At 44.6% G+C, this 20,661-nt stretch overlaps 1 protein-coding gene across 5 annotated transcripts in view; it reads left to right on the forward strand.

The window, feature by feature from the left end:
- The window catches only part of abcg4a (ATP-binding cassette, sub-family G (WHITE), member 4a), a 153,786-nt gene that overhangs the window by 8,593 nt on the left and 124,532 nt on the right, over positions 1–20,661 (forward strand). The window contains exons 1-2 of one of the 5 annotated variants that reach the window (XM_085967816.1): positions 6,879–7,727; positions 9,520–10,089. The exons of 1 other annotated variant lie outside the window; for it this stretch is intronic. The gene's annotated coding sequence lies outside the window, so the exon portion shown is untranslated. 3 more of the 5 variants (XM_085967814.1, XM_085967817.1, XM_085967815.1) reach the window with 3 other exon arrangements.

The raw sequence follows: 20,661 nt of genomic DNA on the forward strand, positions 1-20,661 counted from the left end.
AAAATTCACCATTTTTTACATAATAAATAGAAATCAACTTCCCCATGGGAGCGAGTACAAAAAGTGGGAGACAAGTCAACCCAGGCCTTCCTCATGCACCTTCTTGTAGTCTTTATCGAACAACAACATAAAAGACCTGGAAACAGGTCAATGCTTGCCCGCTTGATTGGAAATGGTGATTGGCAAGGGAGAAACTAAAGAGAAATACTATTGACTGCTATGAAAGAAACAGGAGATAGCAAGATATCTTGAAGCACTAGCACATGGCACTATAAAATGGTCACGCATAGGTACTTGCTCAATCCCCACGCCACCAAACATTTAATCTCTATCACGTCACTGTCGGGAAGCAGCATACACATTCCAGGCTCTTACCCACAAGGAGGAAAAGAAAGTCACATCCCCATGTCCCTCTCCAGAGGAGGGAATGAAGGTTATAGTGATATTAATAGATCTCTTTGTTTCCCTTTGATTTTAGGAAGCGTGTACAGAGATCTTGGGCTGCAGTAAGTGAGGAACCTTTGATTGAGGTTGTTATGCATGGAATGTTCAAGGAGTGCGCCCGATGAACTGGAAAGGGTTTCCCTGTTCCAAGCTTTCCTCCAATGCAACTCTGAGCGACAAGTTCAGTGTGGCATTAGCCGAGATCTGGGGCTAAATCATCTATTGCCCTCTCAGCTGAAGTTGGTGCGGAGCTCATGAAGACCAGGGAATGAGGAGAAATCTGAGAAGAGTTTTATTCTGACATTAAAAAAAAATGAAAGGTGGTAGATACAAGGCAGTAATCAGGGGTCATATAAATACTTAATTGAAGCAGTAATTGGACATTTGCAAAAAGTTAGCTACGGTCCTGGTTTAAAATTGATGCACATAATTAAGCTTAAAACTTAAACTCAGCCAACTTCAATTTTGCACTTGTGAAATACGTCAGTACTTTTAATTCATGAGATATTACAACATTTATAACAAGTCTATTTTTAAGCACAACCAGTTTATTTTTGACAGTCCGTGCTGCCGTATTCATAATCACTGCGGGAATTTGACAGAAATGGAAAGAATAGGAAATGTACGGCAGAAAGATGTGAGGGGGCCAAAGGAAAGAGGGAGAAAAGCGAGGTGATGACGAGAAGTCAGGATTTTAACGCATAATTTAGGTTGTCTTATGTCAGCTTGGCTCGTTTGGCCGAATCCTGACCTCAGTGAAGTGACTGCAGGTTCAAGCCCCGCTCCGGAGCCTGAACACAAAGAGAAGACAGATACTCCAGCCCAGTACTGAGCTGAGGGACTGCTATTGTTGGAGGGGTCATCCTTAGAATGAGAAAATAAGCCCAGGTTCCAACTGCCTGTTCAGAAGGATGGCACAAGATTCCATAGAACTATTTGAAGACAAGCCGCAAGTTCTTCTGGCCAACGTATCTTCCTTCAACCAATAATCAAGAAAAAACAGATCCATTGGTCAATCAGCTCTTGGATATTTGGTACAGAAAAGCTGCCATATCTGCCTACATAACCCAGAGACTGCACTTCGAAACAATAAATTCTGTATGAAGCATCTTGAGATGTTTGGACATGATAAGGAGCTATGTCATGCTATATAAATGCAAACCTTTCATCTTTTTCTTCCTTTAACAAAAGGGAGAACAAAGGCCTTTTACACGTGATATACTTTTGGAGCTTTCATACGTTTAACAGTGCATTTCCTAGGTCCATGTTTCTTGAAGGGATTCAGTGTGCGTATCCAGAGCGGGTGAGGAGACAGAACCAGGTTGTGTAGGGTAGGTTGAGGGGAAGGGGGTAGAAATCAAAGAGGTGAGTTATGGATGGATGGTTTCTAAAGTGGTCTCTTTTTTTGCCGGAGAGCAAGAAAAGGAGAGGGAATAACCCCGAGTCAGTCAACATCTCACAGCCAGGGAGGCTCTGGGTGCAGGCACAAAGGCACAGGGAGTAGCAGATCTGCGAAGAGCCACAGGCGGAGGAGCCTTGGCCTGCGTGCGGCCAGATCTGGTGTACCTTCCAATCTCAGCACACTCAGCCATAGTAAGCCCATTTGCGAGAGACTTTTCCATATGACCCTGTTTCTTTAACGGGAGAGTCATCACTATGTGGTGAGGGGTTTTTGATCCTCTACTGCTGAGTGAGCCAAAACATCATTCCCATTTCTGTTGTATCATTATAACATCCTACATATGGACAACGCTGTATCATGCATTTATTAAGAAAGCCAGAAAAGCTACCCCAAAAATGCAGTCGGTGAATCCCTCCTTAATGCAGCTAGTAGAACTCCTGCATTGCACTTTCCTGGCAGACTTTCTCAAACATTCTGGTGCAGGATGGGCCAATTGGCCTATTTCTGTGCTGTAAGATTCTATGATTGCATGAAGGTAAGATCTATGGGAAAGATTTCCTCTGCTTGCTGTGTTAGGGTATCGTGAGCACATTTGCGGAAATGTCCTCTGGTGGGCATTTCGAGCAAAATCCCCCAATCTCATACTTGTCCAAAACGAAGGTGCTCATGATTTATTTCAATAGAAATACCTACCAGGAGAAATCTTCCCAATTTTGTTTGCATATAGAGACAAGGAAATCCTTCACATTGGTTTGGGTGCATTTTTGGAGTAGACTTCTGCCTGTAAATTGAGCACAAAAATCCAGGCTAACACTCCAGTGCAGTGCTGAGGGAGCCCTGCAACCAACTTCCTGGCACCAGGGGTGGTTCTGCTGCACGGGATGGGAGGAAAAAGAGCGAGAGAGCTATAGTGATAGGGGATTCTATTGTAAGGGGAATAGATAGGCATTTCTGCGGCCGCAAACGAGACTCCAGGATGGTATGTTGCCTCCCTGGTGCAAGGATCAAGGATGTCTCAGAGCAGCTGCAGAGCATTTTGGAAGGGGAGGGTGAACTGGCAGTTGCCGTGGTGCATATAGGTACCAACGATATAGGTAAAAAATGGGATGAGGTCCTAAAAGCTGAATATAGGGAGTTGGGAGGTAAATTAAAAAATAGGACCTCAAAGGTAGTAACCTCAGGATTGCTACCAGTGCCACGTACTAGTCAAAGTAGAAATAGAAGGATATTTCAGATGAATACGTGGCTAGAAGAATGGTGGAAGGGGGAAGGATTCAAATTCCTGGGACATTGGAACCGGTTCTGGGGGAGGTGGGACCAGTACAAACTGGACGGTTTGCACCTAGGCAGGACCGGGACCGATGTCCTCGGGGGAGTGTTTGCTAGTGCTGTTGGGGAGGGTTTAAACTAAAATGGCAGGGGTTTGGGAACCTGTGCAGGGAGACAGAGGAAAGGGAAGCAAGGATAGAAGCAAAAGACAGGAAGGAGAAAAGCAAAAGTGGAAGTCAGAGAAATCAAGGGTGTAAATCAAACATGGCCGCAATAAACAATAATTCTAAAAGATCTAAGAGTGTTAAAAAAAACAAGCCTGAAGGCTTTGTGTCTTAATGCGAGGAGCATTCATAATAAGGTGGATGAATTAGCTGCACAAATAGATGTAAACGGATATGATATAATTGGGATTACGGAGACATGGCTCCAGGGTGACCAAGGCTGGGAATTCAACATCCAGGGGTATTCAATATTCAGGAAGGACAGGCAAAAAGGAAAAGGCGGTGGGGTAGTATTGCTGGTTAAAGAGGAGATTAACACAATAGTAAGGAAGGATATTAGCTCTGATGATATGGAATCTGTATGGGTAGAGCTGAGAAATACCAAGGGGCAGAAAACGTTAGTGGGAGTTGTATACAGACCCCCAAACAGTAATGCTGAGGTTGGGGATGGCATTAAACGGGAAATTAAAGATGCGTGCAATAAGGGCACAGCAATTATCATGGGTGACTTTAATCTACATATAGATTGGTCTAACCAAATTAGTAACAATACTGTGGAAGAGGAATTCCTAGAGTGTATACGGGATGGTTTCCTGGACCAATATGTCGAGGAACCAACTAGAGATCAGGCCATCTTAGACTAGGTATTATGTAATGAGAAAGGATTAATTAGCAATCTTGTGCGAGGCCCCTTGGGGATGAGCGATCATAATATGATCAAATTCTTCATTAAGATGGAGAGTGAAGTAGTTGATTCAGAGAGTTGGGTACTGAATTTAAATAAAGGAAACTACGATGGTATGAGGCGCGAGTTGGCTAGGATAGATTGGGGAATGTTACTTAAAGGGTTGACGGTGAATAGGCAATGGCAAACATTAAAGATCACATGGATGAACTACAGAATTTGTTCATCCCTGTTTGGCATAAAAATAAAACAAAAAAGGCAACTCAACATTGGCTAACAAGGGAAATTAGGGATAGCATAAGATCCAAGGAGAGGACATATAAATTGGCCAGAAAATAATAATAATTAATAATTCAACTTTATTGTCATTGTACAATGCACAAGTACATGAACAATGAAATGTGATCTTGCAAGCTCCCATGAGTCCAGTACAAATAACATTAACATTAAACGTAAATAGCACCGTCCTGGGAGAAGCAAAGCCGCTGCGTCTGTGCGCGCCGCCATTCCATTTCCACCAGCAGCAAACCTGGGGATTGGGAGCAGTTTAGGATTCAGCAAAGGAGGACAAGGGGATTAATTAAGAGGGGGAAAATAGAGTATGAGAGTAAGCTTGCAAGGAACATAAAAACTGACTGTAAAAGCTTCTACAGATATGTGAAGAGAAAAAGATTGGTGAAGTCAAGCGTAGGTCCCTTGCAGTCAGAATCAGGGGAATTTATAATGGGGAACAAAGACATGGCAGACCAATTAAATACATACTTTGGTTCTGTCTTCACAAAGGAGGACACAAATAAACTCCCAGAGATGTCGGGGAACATAGGGTCTAATGAGAGGGAGGAACTGAATGAAATCAGTATTTGTAGGGAAATGGTGTTAGGGAAATTGACGGGATTGGAGGCCGATAAATCCCCAGGGCCTGATAATCTACACCCTAGGGTACTTAAGGAAGTGACCATAGAAATAATAGATGCATTGCTGGTCATCTTCCAAAATTCTATAGACTCTGGAACAGTTCCCATGGATTGGAAGGTAGCTAATGTAACCCCACTATTTAAAAAAGGTGATAGAGAAAAAACGGGGAATTATAGACCGGTAAGCCTGACATCGGTAGCGGGGAAAATGCTAGAGTCCATTATAAAAGATGTAATAGCAGAGCACTTGGAAAACAGTGACAGGATTGGACAAAGTCAACATGGGTTTACAAAAGGTAAATCATGCTTGACTAATCTACTGGAATTTTTTGAGGATGTAACTGGTAGAATAGATAAGGGAGAACTAGTGGATATGGTGTATTTGGACTTTCAGAAGGCTTTCGATGAGGTCCCGCATAAGAGACTAGCATGCAAAGTTAAAGCACATGGGATTGGGGGTAAGGTACTGACTTGGATAGAAAACTGATTGGCAGACAGGAAGCAAAGAGTTGGAATAAACGGGTCTTTTTCCGAGTGGAAGGCAGTGACTAGTGGGGTACTGTAGGGATCGGTGCTAGGACCCCAGTTATTCACAATATATATAAATTATCCAAACGAGGGAACTAGATGTAATATCTCCAAGTTTGCAGACGACACAAAGCTGGGTGGGCGTGTGTGCTGTGAGGAGGATGCAGAGAAACTCCAGAACGATTTGGACAGGTTGGGCGATTGGGCAGATGCATGGCAGATGCAGTATAATGTAGATAAATGCGAGGTTATCCACTTTGGTGGCAAAAACAGGAAGGCAGATTTTTATCTGAATGGCACTAGATTGAGAAAAGGGGAAGTGCAATGAGACCTGGGTGTCCTTGTGCACCAGTCGCTAAAGGTAAGCACGCAGGTGCAGCAGGCGGTTAAGAAGGCAAATGGTATGCTGGCCTTTATAGCGAGAGGTTTCGAGTACAGGAACAAGGATGTCTTGCTGCAGTTGTACAGGGCCTTGGTGAGACCACACCTTGAGTATTGTGTGCAGTTTTGGTCGCCTTATCTGAGGAAGGATGTTCTTGCCATGGAGGGAGTGCAGTGAAGATTCACCAGACTGATACCTGGGATGGCAGGAATGACGTATGAAGAGAGATTGGGTCGATTAGGCTTATATTTGCAAGAGTTTAGAAGAATGAGAGGGGATCTCATTGAAACTTATAAAATTCTAACAGGACTAGACAGACTAGATGCAGGAAGGATGTTCCCGATGGCGGGGAAGTCCAGAACCAGGGGTCACAGTCTAAATATAAGGGGTAAGCCATTTAGGACTGAGATGAGGAGAAATTTCTTCACCCAGAGAGTGGTGAACCTGTGGAATTCTCTACCACAGAAGACAGTTGTGGCCAATTCATTAAATATATTCAAGAAGGAGTTAGATATATTTCTTAAGGCTAAGGGGATCAAGGGATATGGGGAGAAAGCAGGGACAGGGTATTGAATTTGGATGATCAGCCATGATCGCATTGAATGGCGGAGCAGGCTCGAGGGGCTGAATGGCCTACTCCTGCTCCTATCTGCTATGTTTCTATGCACTGTTGGTTCTAGTGCATGCTAGTTCACTAGCAACACAAACAGAAACTTGGGGAGCAGAGGAGTAGAGTTGGTGGGAATGTAGGAGTTTCTCTACAGATCAGGCTAGAGAGCTGGGAGATGCATAACTTATATAGTCATAGAATGATACAGCACCGAAGGAGGCCATTCAGCCCACCATGCCTGTGCCGGGTGAATGCGAATTTGAGGGTGTAATACCAGTGTTACAAGTTTACATAGGCAGGCAGGCAGCTTCCATTGTAAATATGGACATAGGAATTTGTGTAATGGAAAGAAGTTGTCAGGAAGTAAAATTTTTGATATATTACATTACAGTTGATAAAATGGCCATGATTATTAATGGAAGTCCGGAATGTCCAAGCTTTATGGGCTGCACTGATAATTTGCAATATTGTTAGAAGGATATGCAGATAGGGTTATATAAATAGGGTGGGAGGAGGTTCGTGTGGAGCATAAACACCGGCATAGACCAGTTGGGCTGAATGGCCTGTTTCTGTGCTTGTAAATTCGATGTCATTCTTTGTGATATCAGCTCTTGGTGGGACCCACCATTGCAAAACAATACATTTAAGTTCCTATTGTGGCAAGTATAAAGCATAGGGGAGATGGTTGTTGGGCAAGTGTGGAACACCCCTTAATGTTCAAGTCAGGGAAAGGGGGTGCTAGTTTCAGTGTGGGTGTATTTCCGTTTTAAATGAGATTAAGAGAAGTCCTGCCCCCTTCTAATAACATTAGCGGTCCTGTACAGATTCAGGCTGCTGTCTGATCCCTGTGTGGCTATAAACATGAACAAAGAAGAAGAAGAAAAAAAGAATGTGATATGACAGCAAGCCCCACAACTTGAACCTTCCAGACCGGTGACTTAACGTGGGGTTGTTTCCAGAAATTAATATATAGATATATTTCAAAAAATATATACTGCAGCAACCAGGAATTCTGCCCACGGGATCATCAGCAATTTAATTGGGATTATTGTTATTTTTTTTAAAATCGTGATTTAACCAAGGAAGGATTAAAGCTGGTTTGCCCATAAGAAGAAGCATTGCTTTCTGATCAGATCTGGGAGAGGGTGTGTGTTGGGAGCGGAATAATCGGAGCTCCAACCTAATGTGGTCAGAGAGGGAGGAATCGACCATAGGAAAGACATCCCATCACTGTTGCAATCTCCAACAAATCACACTGAGAACACAAAGGTATGTAGAGGATTGTCTGCGGGGTTGATTTAATAGATGCTGTATTTTTTTTTAATGAATGTTTAATTGCAGATTTGCGCTACTTTGCCTCATTTATTTCACAGAAATGCAAAGTGCTGACGGCGCAAAATTGTTTTTGCTTAAAAATAATTTGCAGTGTTATGCAAGCGGGAACGGTTGCAGTTTTTTGACTCTAAAGGTGGGTCTCGCAATGAGCGAACTGGCTCCAAGGGTTGCGATGGTCATTTTGCTATGTTCCACATCTTTCCCAAGGACATCCACGTTTTCTTCTGCTCCAATTTTTTTTTCAATATGGATTATATCAGGGGTCGATCCTCTCGGCAAGGTGATCCGTATTTACTAAGGTTTTGAGGGAGATGGGACATGGAGCCAATGGTTCGTGTACAAGAGTGAGAAAAAATGTGCTTGAATGGAATGTAACAGCTCCAGGTTTAAAAAAAGAGTCTTATCAAATGCTAAACCATCCCTCATTCGTGACTCTTTGTGTCACAATCTTGCTAGTTTGCATTCGTTCAGTAGAAGCTTTCAGGGGAATGATGAACTATAGTTTTGAGATTTATCATAATATATTCATAAGGGTTGCAGCCTATTTTGCTGAGGAGATTGCACTATACCTGCAATAAGTGGCCAGTGTTTGGCAGTCATGCAGCCAATTAAGAATTGAGTGGTCTATTTAAATCAATACTCTTACACAATAATTTATCTCCTGTTTCCTGTCCCCCCCTTTTTAAGTGTCCAAACCACCCAATCCCTGTTGATAAGAGGTTGGCTTGCTTCCCTTTACTGAGAGGAGATGGAGGTCCTAATGAGGACTTTTAAAGAGGCACTGGCTTCACCCAGTTATAGTTTGGTGAATCTTTTATCTACTGTGCCTTTGCAGTGATGCAGTTCTCGCCAATGTGCTCCCAGCGGCCATGGGGTGACCCATACATTGGAGCAGTGGACTGGTACATGAAACCCAGATCAGTGGATCAGTGTGTGCAATACTGAGCCATACAAATCCTAGCTTCAATCCCGGGTCTATGGTGAGTTAGCTGATTTCAACCATGCCCGCGGAGGGCTTTCAATGTCCATGGGCAAAGGAGGGTATCAGCTTTCTACTCCTGATCACTTTCTAGTGGCTGATGCTAGAAGTGTCTGTGTGGCCACAGGCCAGGACCGGTTTGAGCGTCTCTGTGATGCTCAATATGCGCCATCTCGGCTCAAACCTGAAGAAGGGCCATTTGGATGAAATACCAGAGAGCTGCTGACACCCGTTGACCTCTTCTACAGCAGGAGGAACCAGCTTCAGGGTAATTAGGGGAAACAGTTAGTAATTAGATCAGTTTGTTGTGAAGTACCATCTTGGGAATGTTGAAATAATAATTTTGTTGTATTTGTTTCTGAAAAGGCAGAGGGTACCCAATGGTACTGTGTGATAATGAACACTTCCTTCTGATGTTCATAGAAACGACGATGTTAAACTAGTATTTTCTGTTGTTATGTTAAACTAGTAGATGTTGATTTCTATCTTCTATTCAGTTGGGCTTTCTGGTGGAAAGTATTTAACAAGATTGTTATGGGAGAGTTCTCTCGCTCTGTCTTTCTGTTTTCATTTCTCTTTCCTGTTTTCTCTCTTATTTGCCCACTCCCGGTCAGTCTGTTGGCTGTAATGATTCGATGGAGAATGTAGCTGGTCTCCACCCCGTTCCTAATGGGCATATTCCATATGTGTAATGTAAGAATTTGCAATAATTTACAGTTCTGAAGATTCATTTTTTTTTGATTAAAGTATCCCTGGGCGATGTGCTTTTAAATTTCCTGGGATAAAAATGGCAGTCGCACCACATGGCCGAATGACAAAAGAGGTTTGGAATGCAGCTTTCTGTGTCTGGAAGTAAGGTTCGATGAAGACAAAGGACAATGCTTTGTTTACAAAGCAACTGAATGCTATTAGCATTTGTTTGTATATCGAGTGGATACAAAGGAAACTGCAGAAGAGACTTTTGCACCTTGAATGGGTATCGTTCAAGATTTGAATGGATTTTAAATCACCCAGCGCTGGACAATAAAGCAGCTGTATCTCCCTTTTGTTTCAACCCATAAGCTCCAGAAGACACATTAGGCCAGTCTAACCACTTTGAGTTAGCCAATCACAGCTTTCTCTTGTGTAGTGGACCCTTTTGGGTGGGGAATTTTGCACACAGCCTTGCAAGGCAGGACAGGAGGGGCTCACCAGATATAAAGATAGGGCTGAGAAGCCAGCTCTCTCTCTTGACTTCCTGGGACCACAGGTGAGCTCTCTCTCTCTCTCTCTCTTCACTGGACCACATGTGAGCAGAGTTTCTGACTCCTCAACAAGGTAACCTAGCAGGAGTTAAGGGGGGATGGTGATTTAAGGGAATTGCTAAGATTGTTTAAATAACATTGTAGCCATTGTATCCCTCGTTTTCGCCGTCTGCAACCCCCTTGCTGTATAGTTTTACAATTTTACTGTGTTCGTGTGGGATAGTTTGATAATTGTGATTATAGTTTCTTTTAGTTAATAAAGTTTGATTTTTGTTCTCTCATCCAAACCACTTGTTCCGTTTTAATATCATTAATTATAAGTTCCTCCACTCAGAACTAAAGGAGGGGTAGCGATTCGAAACCGCTGTTTGTAAATTGGTTTAGAGTGCAGCAGCAAAAAGACTGCTGGCCAGGTAGATTACCTTAAACCAGTTAAAGGAAGCCCCCGGAATCCTTACAGTAACCATCGTAGGGGCGAGATTAGCGAGAACACTTGGAAATGTATCGGCCGTTGCGTCATCATCGCAGGGTCAAAATCCCAGAACTCCCTCCTTAACAGCACTGTGGGAGAATGTTCCCTCTTTTTTATTTGGGTGGGCAGACCCGAGAGAGGTGAGCGGCCACGTGGCCGGCACCTTATAGAGAACCTGGCTGTGGGAGCACCTCCACCACAAGGGACTGCAGCGGTTCAAGGCGGCGGCTCACCACCACCTTCTCAAGGGCAATTAGGGATGGGCAATAAATGCTGGCCTTGCCAGCGACGCCCACATCCCAGGAATGAATTTAAAAAAAGATTTTTTTTGCATGGGTTGTGTCTCCCTCTCGTTTTTTAAACCCCAGACTCCAAACCTGATATGCCACCCATTTCCTAATATGGCAACACATAACAGGCTCTAATTGTTAAAATAACTTCCCAGTTTCGCCGACCAAAGGATAGAAACAGAAGTGATACACTGGTTTCGCATTTCTCTGCTTGGACCTGGGGAAACGTTGTCACGACAGAGTAGAGGAAGCTTTAAATAACAACAGAAAATGCTAGAAAAACTCAGCAGGCCAGGCAACATCCGTGGAGAGAAAATAGAGTCAACGTTTCGGGTCAAAACCCTTTTTCAAAACTGGAAAGGAAATTAAATAGATCGAAAGGCAGGGCTGCGAGAGAACAAAAGAGAAGTGAAGAGACATTAAGAGGTATTCAAAACGAGACGAGATGGTGATAGCTATCGTACTAGAGGAAGCTTTACTTTGCATTTGTCTGACTGGTGAATGCTTGATGGCGGTGGTGGGTGCCTGAAGTGGAAAGTTTTTCCATTCTCCAGCGTGAGGCGCCCTCACCCAGATGAGTACAGTTTTGAAAACAAAAAGCTACTTTGTTAGATCACAGCCATGGCTCAGTGGGTAGTACCCTCACCTCTTGGATCTAGAAGGTTGTGGGTTTAATACCCACTCCAGTAGACCTGAGCCCATAATCTAGGATGGCACTCCAGTGCAACTCTGAGGGAGTGCTGCACTGTCAGAGATGCCGTCTTTCGGATGAGATGTTAAAACAAGGCCCCGTCTGCTCTCTCAGGTAAATGTAGAAGATCCAACGGCACTATTCAAAGAAGAGCAGGGAAATTTTCCTAGTGTCCGTGTCAACATTTATCTCACAACCCACACCCAAAAAAATACATGAACTGGTCGCTTATTTAATTGCTGTTTGTGGGAGCTTGCTGTGCGCAAATTGGCCACCGCGTTTCCTACATTAGAAAATTGACATCACTTCAAAAGTACTTCATTGGCTGTAAAGCACTCTAGGATGCCCTGAGGTCGTGAAATGCGCTGTATGAATACAAGTTCTTTCTTTCAGAGGCTTATCAAACTGAAGCCTACAGATCCTAGGGGACCCACAAAGGATTTCCAGGAGGTTCGCGAGCTCATTGTATTTCTGTCCGTTTGGGCCAGGCATATCAGTGCTGCAAGAAGGGTCTCCAGAAATCGGTATTCTATATGGATTTGTTGACTTGCCAACGCGTTATTTCTGCATTTTGCCATCGATGAGCCTATAAATGAAAGAGAGGGAAGGAACATGAGAAGCGCGCTATTCCCTCCAGCAACCGGTTCAAGAGTGGTATTGGCAGAGGCCTGGGCTGGTTGCCGGCCTGCCTTGCTGGGGACCAATTTGTGGGTAAAATGAACGTAATAGAGAATAAAAATAAAGACCGCCTGAGAGAGATTTCATGTGTCTGGAGCGCTCTCAGCATCAGGTTCAACACTAAACACTCTGGAAAGACTGGCTATTCTAATCCAATCAGACTGCAGTATCTGACGTATCTCCTCTCTCTTCGCTGACTCTAAGTGTCCAGTAGTAGCTGCAGCTTCTCTCCTTCATACAACTTATTTCCACCGATAAAGGAAGGCCCTTGGAAACACGCTTCGGGCAGTCTGTATCGAGCAATCATCTCCTCCTGCAGCATTGTGTTTGGATCAGTTTACACAGCGAGTAGGTATGGAAATGAGGAATATTTAAGTTTAGTCAGGAGAGTCAACTGATTTTTTTCAGGTTAAAAAGCTTCAAGAGGCAGTCAGGAAGATTCTCAATGCTGCAGCCATTGTGGGAATTGAAGTCTCAAAAGTCATTAGGAGCCCCTCAGATCTTTTAATACTGATTTGTATTTGAAAAGGACCGGAAAAGATGGCAGCAATGCCCTTGGGAAGGAGGTAGCAACAGTGATGGCTTCAGAGAGAAGCACTAGCTGTGCTTGGAAAGGTTATCCAGGATCACTGAAGAGCAAAAACAGCATTAGCCTGTAGAAGGGTAGCGCTGTTGTTGCAGTAGGCAGTGCCAGTTACTGCTCTGTGCTATTCACCACGGAGAGACACACAAGGGCATAAATTGAGGAACGTAATGGGGTAGACCTTCACCTTCGCCACCTGGACAATAATCTGGTGGAGCGAAGTGCCTGTCCATTGTAGAACCCGCTTGATTTTCATCTCCATGGTATCAATGGGCTCCCCCAGATTGCCACCTGATTGGTGAAGGTGAAAATTACGCCCCGCCTCCCCCCTGTCCCCCTCCCCCAGTCTTTCTAACCAAAATTAGCACTTGGATGTTTAATCAGAAAAATAGATTGAAAGAAGCTGTTTGCCTCTTAAAATTTTTAAAAGCTTGAATATAGAAGGTGCTGTCACACACGTACTGGCAACACTTTCTGTAACGCCCTGTGTCACACTTAAAACGTCGGCGCATTTTTAAATATATCGAAACCTTTTGTCAGCGATACGCAGGTTTATTCTTTGGGATTCACACGTATGATAGTTTCTCAGAAGCGAAACGAACCATTCCAATAACTTAACAGAAAGCTGCAAGTCATTCAGTCTGCCGTTTCTTTCTCAGTAACTTGAAATTTATTGGATGCAAGGTAAGGTTTCAATCTTAATAAAGGCATGAAAAAGTGTATATTTAAGAATAACAGAATTAAATTTATCCATAGGATTTGTGCTGGACTGGCTTTATTAATATTTTTGTTCGAAAGTGCAGTCCTCTATGAGAAATCTTTGCTATAGTTTCTCCGTATATCCTCTATTCAATCGTTTTTTGGTCTCGGACTGTTTAGTTCACATGACAGGCAGTATAATGTGCCAGTGTGTCTTTGGTTAGCATCGTGTTGTCGATATGCTAACCATATCTAACCATAACTAATCTTAATTGAGGCGTTGCTGTCTATGCCACTGGGTTCCATTGCATGCCAACCCTGGTAGTGCATATGCATGGCTTGCATTGCAGTTATGTTACATCGTGCATTATCTGCTCCTCAGCCTTCCATATTGGGCCTCTTGCTTGAGCCCGCCCTCCTCCTGCTCTTGTCCAACCCCCAGTTCTCCAGCCAGCCTGAAATTCTCATCCAAGGCCTCCATCTTGCTAGTTTCTCAGCAGTGAGCTGGGGAACCAGCTCTTGGTTGATTAAAGCAACATAATGTGCTTTTATGGTATTTTCTGATGTGCTGTGTTTCCCCTTTTAAATCTGCTGCCATCCAGCATTGGGGTGGGGGGGGGAGGGTGTGGGAGTGGAGATGAAAGCTCAAAGTCTCTGTTCTATGACACACCCTCCCTCTCAATGTTACCAGATGCTCTTCCCCCTTTATACTAGCTCATACAAACCACTTCACCACTGTCAAATCCTAGCCATGCCCCTAATAATACCAGATCCTCCACACCGCCACCCTCCCCAATGCTCTCAGACTCTTGGATCTCCCTTTGAAATACTCCCGTACATCGAAAAAGTCCCCTAAACTCAAATACCAGGGCACCCCTCACAATAATACCGGACCCCACCAGAATGAGGAGCCTGCCCCCTGCTTTCCCGATGATGTGAGTAAAGTTCCATGCAGCCATCTGGTACTTCATCCACCAGGAAATGTGTGGCTTTTTTGCATCTGTAGCCAAATATGACACTTTCAGATACACCCTCAACGTTCCACCAACAGCAATCAAAGGAATGATCAGTTGATGTGGATTTGGTTGGGGGAGGAATATTGACCGGAAAAACAAGTGGGTCTCCCTGCTTTTCTTCACATAGTAGATATGGGACCAGCGGGATAGCTCTCTGGTGGTGGTGAGGTTCCATTTACATCACGACAACTTCAGATCACCGAAATGTACTGCACTACGGAAGTTGGGCTTTGGCCTGTTTCACATCTAGAAATACAAAATCCCGATGGCACTAGGCAACAGAACGACTCGAGTTTATAAATTATACTCCAGTTTGAAAATAGTTATTCCGACACGCTCCCTTCCCCCAGATGTAGCTTCGAATGAGAAAGGCACAGATATCAAAAGAGGATCAATCCAGTCGCTCTCTCTCTCTCTTCCAACAACAACATGCCCTCGAAAAAGCCTCGGCACCGCCGGGCACCCCCAGCTAGTATATATATGTGTGTGTGTGTATATGCATGTGTATAATACATAGAATGTACAGCACAGAAACAGGTCATTGGCCCAACTGGTCCCTGCTGGTACAGGAAACTTTCGTTTAACCAGAGGTTAAATGTCCGGAAAGCTCTATCTACCGGCAAAATTCAGGAGCCGTTTCCTATAAGTTTTTTTACTTCTCGTTGCTTTTTTTTTCCCAGTCAGGCTCTGCAAGGTCTAGCTGAAGCTGTTGCTTAGCTACAGAGACGCTTTTAAGCTGCGGCCGACTGTTTTGAAGCTGTTAGGGTTTGTTGATTCACACGGAGCTCAAAAGCTCCGTATGTTTTAACATTAGCGCTGGTTTCTACGGCAGTTTTGATGGTACGGCACCAGCTCGGTCCCATCAGTGCCGGATACCAGAAAGTTTCCTGTCGTTTATGCTCCACACGAGCCTCCTCCCACCCCTCTTCATCTCACCCTATCTGCATAACCGTCTTTACCTTTCTCTCTCATGTGTTTATCCAGCTTCCCCTTGAATGTATCTGCTATTCGCCTCAACCACTCCTTGTGGCAGTGAGTTACACATTCTCACCGCTCTCTGGGTAAAGAAGTTTCTCCTGAATTCCCTATTGGATTTATTAATGACCATCTTATATTGATGGCCTATAGTTTTGGTCTCCCCCACTAGTAGAAGCATCTTCTCCATGGCCACATGTATACAGGGAACGGTAGCACAACGGTTATGTTACTGGATGAGTAATCCAGAGGCCTGGGCGTTATGATCCAGCAACATGAATTCAAATCCCACCACGACTGCTGCAGAATTTAAATTCAGTTAATAAATCTGGAATTAAAAAAGCTAGTATCAATAATGGTGACCATGTAACTACCAGATTGTTGTAAAAACCCATATGGTTAATTAATGTCCTTTAGGGAAGGAAATCTGCTGTCCTTATCTGGTCTGTCCTATATGTGACTCCAAAGGGCTGTTAAGAGTCAACCATGTTGCCTAGCAAGCCAATTAGGGATGAGCAATAAATGCTGGCCTTGCCAGCAACACCCACATCCCATGAATGAATAAACAAAGAATCTACACACACATTTCTGCTATGCAATGCTACAAAAACTTAACACTCCAGTATCAACTTCCTCCTTCCATTATTTTAACATGAAAAGTATTGCCTCCCATTGATCTATAACGCCATTAAACACAGCTAAGTTTGGGATACATTGGGGGGGAAATTTTCAAAGGAACAAACGGGTGGGTTGGAGGTCGGGGATGGGGGAGGCGGGGCGGTGAAGTGAAAGTTGGAAAAATCTAAAACCCGCCTCCAACCCACCCACATTTGGCTTCTACTCAGGCGGGATAGGGCGGGCAGCCAACCCACTGCCAGGAGGCGAGTTGGCCTTTTAAATATGATAATGAGGCCTGAAGCCTCAACGTTAAGCGACTCTGCAGGTTTAGCTGCAGGTGGCTGGGGATCCTGGGCCTACTTGCTCTTTGATGAGTGCTTTGTGCCTCCCAATGCATTGCTCCTCTGCAGCCTCTGCACCTTTCAGAACATTGAGTGATCCAGCGAAACATTCCAGCCAAAGCCACAGTCCAAGTTAGTGACATAAAAATCATAGAAATTTACAGCACAGAAGGAGGCCAGTCGGCCCATCTTATCCGTGCCGACCGACAAAGAGCTCTCCACCCTAATCCCACTTTCCAGCACTTGGTCCATAGCCTTGTAGGTTATGAAAGAAGAAAAGAAAGACTTGAGGTCCCACAAACAGCAATGTGATAATGACCAGATAATCTGTTTTAGTGATGTTGATTGAGGGATAAATATTAGCCAGGACACCGGGGATATCTCCCCTGCTCTTCTTCGAATGGTGCCATGGGATCTTTTATATCCACCTGAGAGAGCAGACGGTTAATGTCTCATCCGAAAGACGGCACCTCCGACAGTGCAGCACTCCCTCAGTACTGCAAGTATCAGCCTAGCTTTATGTGCTCAGGTCCCTGAAGTGGGACTTGAACCCCACAACTATTCTGACTCAGAGACAAGGGTGCTACCTACTGAGCCACAGCTGACACTTCCAGTGCATATCCAAGTACTTTTTAAATGTGATGAGGGTTTCTGCCTCTACCACCCTTTCAGGCAGTGAGTTCCAGACCCCCAGCACCCTCTGGGTGAAAAAAGTTCTCCTCAAATCCCCTCTAAACATGGTCAACTGCAAACTCAATTCACCACCTACTTCTGGCAATAGCACAGGAATAGGGATCATAGAAACATAGAAGATAGGAGCAGGAGTAGGCCATTTGGCCCTTCGAGCCTGCTCCGCCATTCAATGAGATCATGGCTGATCATTCAAATTCAGTACACTGTCCCTGCCTTCTCCCCATATCCCTTTAGCCTTAAGAAATATATCCAACTCTTTCTTGAATATATTTAATGAACTGGCCTCCACCGCCCTCTGTGGCAGAGAATTCCACAGGTTCACCACTCTCTGGGTGAAGAAATTCCTCCTCATTTCAGCCCTAAATGTCCTACCCCTTATCCTTAGACTATGACCCCTGGTTCTGGACTCCCCGACCATCGGGAACATCCTTCCAGCGTCTAGTCTGTCCAGGCCTGACAGAATTTTATAGGTTTCGATGAGATCCCCTCTCAATCTTCTAAACTCCAGTGAGTATAAGCCCAATCAACACAATCTCTCCTCATACGTCATTCCTGCCATCCCAGGTATCAGCCTGGTGAATCTTCGCTGCACTCCTTCCATGGCAAGAGCGTCCACAAACCTTTGTGCTTAGCAAATTCCCCCACAGAAATTGAGAATTTTGAGGAAATGATTAGACATTCTCTGATTGCTTTAACTGCTATGTGCCTCTCCTGAGTGTCTTCCTAGAGGGAACCTCTTAGTAGTCACTGTGGAGCAAAGCTGCTTTTATTTCATTCTTCTTAAAGGCATTCGTCATTTGGGAAATGCAACTGTATGTATACAAGGCGCACGTTGTAGGATGCGGCCAAGACGGAATAGCAATGGTTGGGCAACACCAAGCTGAGGTTTTGTAAGGCTGTAGATTGCAGGGGAAAGTGAAAACAGAAAGATACGGAGTTTGACAGTTTCGGGACCTTGGGAAAGAACGAGTTAGAGCAGGACACTACCTTTTTAGGTCTCACTTGAATAAACTTCTCACGCACCAAAATGTTGCTTGAAATTTCACCGGGAGAAGTCAATCCATAGGGCAGGGAAAATGGTAATAAATCACAAAAGATTAGATGTACTGCAGCAGAAAATCGGGGAAAGAAATGATGGATTGAAGATGGGGGTGATGGGTGCTCACAAGATAGGTATGGATGAAGAATGCCCTTCAGCCCATTTGGCCTCACCCTTCTAAAGTACCAATCTTACTGCCTTCCCATCTAGATACATATAAATGAGTCCTGGTGTCAACAGCTCTTCCCGGCGACCTGTTCCAGCTGTTGATTGACTTCTTCCCGACACCCATCCAACCTTGCCCTTTATATAACCCTGCATCTGTGGTCTCTTGTCCAGCCGCCATAGCAGATCTGAAAGTACTGTTTCAGGTTTCTCTCATTAAGTTAGCCCCATAAAGTCCCCTCGGGGACATCTCTTTCTGAGGCTGTGCTTGATGAAGTGTAAAGTTTTACAATAAGTTCTTTTAGGCTTCATTTTTTTTTGTTCAATGCAAAAACATAAATTTACAGTGCTAGATGTAGGGACTTTTTTGATCCCGCAAAGTATTCTGTTCACCAAACCATAAAATTGCCTTGAAAGATAATTTGCCAGTTGACATAGCACCTTCAACTAGTGTAGTGCATTATAGATCACAGTACCTATTAACAGATGCTTAGACTTGCACTGTAATCTTTTAAAGGAGCCAATGGCCTAGAAATTCGGTGGGGTTAGCGCCCAATTAGAGGCGTTAGAGGGTCTTGCGCCGGAATTATAGCTGGTAACGAAATTGCGTTGGGCCCTACCATCGGCGTTAGCCGGTAGCGCTGCGCCGGCACCGATGACGTCATCGGTGTGCGCAGCGTCCCGGTTGCCGTGGTAACCCGGCCCCAAGCCTAAATTCAGTTGCGGCCGCCTCGCCCGTGGCAGCCGCAACCAATGATTGTTGAAAGGGATGTTACACACCTTTGCGCCGGCGCATAAAGGTGGAGCGGCGGCCGGCCGCTTTCCCGGCGGCCGCCTGCCCGCACCTCCCTCCCCGGACTCCTCCACCACCCCCCCGCGGCACTGATGTGTGTGGCCCGCGAGCCCGGCTCTTCCCCGAGGTGCCGGGCTCATTTGTCGGGCGAATCGACCGGCCAGCGGTCGGCTGCAGGCAGCTCCTCCTTAACAGAAGAAGGAGGCCTGCAGTACCCCAGCCTGCCGCACCGCCTCGGGTGCCGCAGCGGGGGATTAGCGCCTGAAAACTGCACTGAACGCCCATAGTGAGGCGCAAAAACCCTCCATTAGCGCCCGCCGCCGTCTGGGCCCGGGGCAACCGAATTTTCGTCGGGCGCAGCGGCATTAACGCCGGCGCAAAATTTCGGGCACTTAAGCCCTGGCGGACCCACAACCGAATTTCTAGGCCAATATCTTTAAGAGATGTTACGCAATTTGATAACAACTACTTGTATTTATATAGCGCCTTTGATGCCTTAAATTGCATCTTTTAGTCACTTGGGCATGAACGCAACATGAAGAGAATAATGCACTGGTGTCTTTGGCAGATACAAATTCCTTTGCAACTCCTGAAGATTTAATAATAGTTTTAGAAATGTTGAAATGTGATTCACTAGCTATATTTCTCATTTTCTAAAAATGAATAGGCTGTTAAGCTTTCAGTAAGTACAACCCAAGGATACATTTTGATCTTGTAGCAATTGCAGAACATTTACCCTAGTGATTTCAAAGTGACATTTACGTTGTGCTAATATAACTTTTCTTTCCTTTTGCCCATTTTCCAGCTTTCCCTCACTGAGAAAGTAGAGAAAGACTTGCATTTATATCTTTATCACATCTCAAGGTGTTTTACATACGGTGCATTACTTTGAACTGCAGTGACTGTTATATTGGCACATATTAAAAATAATATAATACATTTCAATTTAGCTCACGTTCCACCCTCCGTAAACTTGAAGTCATCCAAAACTCGGCTGCCTGTGCCACAATCCCGTTCGCCCATCACCCCTGTGCTCGCTGACCTACATTGGTTCCCGGTTAAGCAACGCCTCGATTTTAAAATTCTCATCCTTGTTTTCAAATCCCTCTATGACCTCTGTAATTTCCTCCAGCCCCACAAACACCCCCCCCCCCCCGAGATATCTGTGCTCCCCCAATCACTCAACCATTGGCGGCCGTGCCTTCAGCTGCCAAAGCCCTAAGCCCTGGAATTCCCTCTCTGCCTCTCTTTCCTCTTTTAAGATGCTCCTTAAAACCTACCTCATCTGCACTAATATCCCCTTATGTAGCTTGGCATCAAATTTTGTTCTATAATGTTCCTGTGAAGCACCTTGGGACGTTTTACTACATTAAAGGCACTATATAAACATAAGTTATTGTTGCTATTTTGCTCACTATTTCTTTTGCGTCTCTCCTACTTTACATGTTGTTCACTAACTCAGAGGGCGGGCGGGCATCCCGCCTGTTTGTGGGGGTTTGCTGTTGTTGAGCTGCGGAATGTATGAGATGGGTGTGAATTTCTGTAATGGGAATGGAAATTCATCTTCCCTCCTTTCTGCTCTGGAGGAGCTT

This window comes from Somniosus microcephalus, chromosome 26 (assembly GCF_052327205.1).
Source record: "Somniosus microcephalus isolate GS21.2 chromosome 26, FLI_Smic_1.0, whole genome shotgun sequence".
NCBI lineage: Eukaryota > Metazoa > Chordata > Chondrichthyes > Squaliformes > Somniosidae > Somniosus > Somniosus microcephalus.